The 3,329-nt window shown below is 34.7% G+C and overlaps 1 long non-coding RNA gene across 1 annotated transcript in view; it reads right to left on the bottom strand.

Annotated features, from left to right (window-relative positions):
- Positions 1-280: 280 nt before the first annotated feature.
- The window catches only part of LOC116842050, a 5,237-nt gene continuing 2,188 nt past the window's right edge, over positions 281-3,329 (bottom strand). The window contains exons 3-7 of the long non-coding RNA XR_004377666.1: positions 3,120-3,246; positions 2,978-3,008; positions 1,666-1,846; positions 565-681; positions 281-394 (exon numbers count right to left, since the gene is read on the bottom strand). This is a non-coding gene — a long non-coding RNA (uncharacterized LOC116842050). The remainder of the gene's footprint in view (positions 395-564; positions 682-1,665; positions 1,847-2,977; positions 3,009-3,119; positions 3,247-3,329) is intronic.

Here is a 3,329-nt window from a genome sequence, read left to right as displayed (position 1 = left end):
ATCATATTAAATAAATAGTTCTATTGTATGATTGTGTAGCTTGAATCAAATTTTGATTTTTTTTTTTAATATAGCATATCTATATGAATATATTTATTAAAAACTGAGATTACTTATTAAAAGGTCTGATCAATAATTTAAATGTTTAAACAATAATGTATAAGTAACAATAATATATAAGAGGAAATAATATCCCAATTGTTTTGAGAAGTACATTTGATGGCACGAACACATACATGTAAAAATTCTACGTAAATCGCATTACAATATATATATTTTTTTTTCTCTACATATACAGTATACGAATCCACCACCATAAATAATTGTACTGATTTCAGTACTCTTTTGTTACCTAAATACCTGGAGTCAGGACCGGCTACTTCGGATACACGATCTAGAACAAAAAAGGAGACAGTTTCGTTAGTTAGACTTAGGGATTTGGTTGGGAGAACAAGTACACATAGGCAAGAGAGCGGATTAACCCTTCGCGGTCGTAACTCGGGTCGTCCTGGTTTTCTACCGCAAAGGGTTAAGGAAAGAAGTGCAATGAGTCTGAGAACGTACCTTCGAGCCCTTCCTGATGTGCACGAACTGGCTCCTCCGGTGCTGCATTTCTGCGTCTCTATATCACCAGATAGTACGTCCCTCGAAACTTGCGCGTGATGGTGGATACAGTCAGATCTGTAACCGAAAAATAAATTTTCCTGATTAGTTATAATTCAATTTATACAAATAGAAAATAGGGGAAGGAAAATAATCGACCATTTCTTTTAAAAAATTAATAAAGATAATATAGCAACCTTTGATGAATTATTAATCGTCTAATCTCAACATTTCAGTAAGCTGTTTACAATGATCCCAGTATAACAATAATCGCGACACGAATATCGTAAAATCTTGTTTTACACAAATTCTAAATAATTTAATAAGATCGAAAATCACAGACAAAGTCTTGATGTGTTCATTCATCGACGGTAAGACCTGTTATGATTGCGACTGAGCTTGCGCTTTACGGCGTTTGTTGTTATTCCGAAGAGCGCGCGGCGTTCGGGAATAACAACACACGCCACATCACTACAAATCCAAGTATGTCATACTTAAATACATAAGAGTGTAATTTAACTGAAACTTTCTTTACACGTTTCTTGCAAGTTTAAATCGCGTTTCAAACCACGGCATTTAATACGTCTAAGATCTGTAAATAATTTAATATGTTTAAACATTTAAACGTATTAATACACATATGTGAAGTGATTTAAAACGGTAAGAAAAAATTGAGCCAAAATAACACGCTTGGATTTGCATTATTGCTGTTTATAAACAACGTCATACGACTGTTTAAATTATTTAACATACGCTACCTAAATATTCACGTACATGAATATACTACATATTCCGCGTGTGAAACAAAATACTTGGTGAAAGTTCTATTTTCGAAGTTTCAAATTCTTATTTTTAATCAAAGAATACAAGTCAATTTTAATCTTTCAGAAGAATGAGAGTTCACTTTATTTATGTCTCTTATGACATATTGCTCTGTCTTGATGTATTGTAAATGTTCCTCTTTAATTTAATCTAAGTAACATGTGATATTGACCACGTAAATTTACAATGCTCCAACTACAAAGGCTTACATGTGTGAGTATAGGGATTCTGTAAACTCACCTTTTGACCTGACCGTGTCCAGCTCGAACTGGATCCTCTGAAACAACACCTGCATCCTCTGGAACCGAATCCCTCGGAACTCCAACTCTATCACCATCACCTCCTCTTCCTCCTCCTCCTCCCTACTTTTCATTCTCCTCCAGCAATTGTAACTGTTGTATGATGGTAAACTTTGCCAGATCTATAATAGAAAAGAAAATCGTTTTTCTAATTAGTTACAATTCGATCTAAACTAACGAGAAGTAGGTGAAAATAGAAAGAAAATGCCGATTATTTCTTTTCAAAGTCTGATAAAGAACGAAATATAATAATGACCTAACCTCAGCATTTTTAGTATGTTTCCACTGTTCATAATGATTTCAGTAGAACGATGATTACGACGCGAATATCGTGAATTCTTATGTTTTACGCAAACTATAAATAACAAGATCGAAAATCTCGGAAAAAATCGTCTTGACTCATCGACAGCACGATCTGTTATGATAACGACTAAGCTCGACGCTTGAGTTGTCTGTGTGTGTTGTCAACCCGAAGGTCGCACTGTGTCCGGTGCATCGCTTACCGCTTGTAAACACCATGTCACACGACGTTTCTGGGTTATTTAACGTATTTAAAATATACATATATAACCTGCAAGTTTTAGTAAACCCACTGCTCGCGGCAATCCCGACAGCACAATGATCACGCCACTATGTGAAGTCTTATTTCGTACAATCTCGGGTGAATTTAATACGACCGAAAATAACATACCAAATTAATATTGATGTATTCATTCTCCGGCAACAGAATTCGTTAATGACTTCGACGCCCTCTATTTCCCCGGAGTTTCCCGCGTGTATTATCATACAGATGTCACGCAACATCTAACGCGACATGCTTAATTATCGTTCCATAGCAGGACACAACTTTTTGCCTACGTGCGTTATCTTAAAAAATGTATGTATAACGTCTATTAAATATTTCGTGCTTTGTATGAAATTAAATATTCGCGAAAATATTATTCTGAAAATTTTTGATTATAATTTTTAACTTAAAAATATGAATTGATATTAATATTTCAAAAGAACAGAAATCTTTCTTATATTCGTGTCTCTTATATTAGATTACCCGACTCTGACGTACCGAGAATACTTCTGTTTTAAATTTAATCAAAGCAAGATGTGGTAGTAACCCTTTAAATTTACGATCTTCTGACTACAAAGGCTTCAATGTAGGAGTATAGGGAGTCTGTGAACTTATCTTCTGTCCCAACCGTGTTCAATCTGAACTATATCCTACAGTACTACAGCATCTGCATGCTCCGAAATCGTACCTACTGTGTAGTCGGGCAAGTTCTGCTAGATCTGAAACAAACAATATAGTTTCCATAATTAGTTAATTCTAGACGAATTAAGATTAGAGAGGTTATGATTATAAAAATATCGAAAATAAAAGAAAAGACAAAAGTTACTTACGTGTCTCGCATTAGATATTTTATTACTCCTTGTGCAAGTGACAGCTAAAAATGATGTTGATTGTTATGTTAATTGCGGTTTTTCAACGTAAACAGATCAACGACAGGCGCGCAATTACTCATGTATGCTGAAAAAATATGCCAAAACGTGAACAACACTCTCTCTCTCTCTCTCTCTCTCTCTCTCTCTCTCTCTCTCTCTTTTTCTTTG

This window comes from Odontomachus brunneus, unplaced genomic scaffold (assembly GCF_010583005.1).
Source record: "Odontomachus brunneus isolate Ranch 3 - 2012 unplaced genomic scaffold, Obru_v1 Obru_scaffold_020, whole genome shotgun sequence".
NCBI lineage: Eukaryota > Metazoa > Arthropoda > Insecta > Hymenoptera > Formicidae > Odontomachus > Odontomachus brunneus.
Note: the sequence above shows the minus strand (reverse complement) of the source record. Positions and strands in the feature narration are given on the sequence as shown.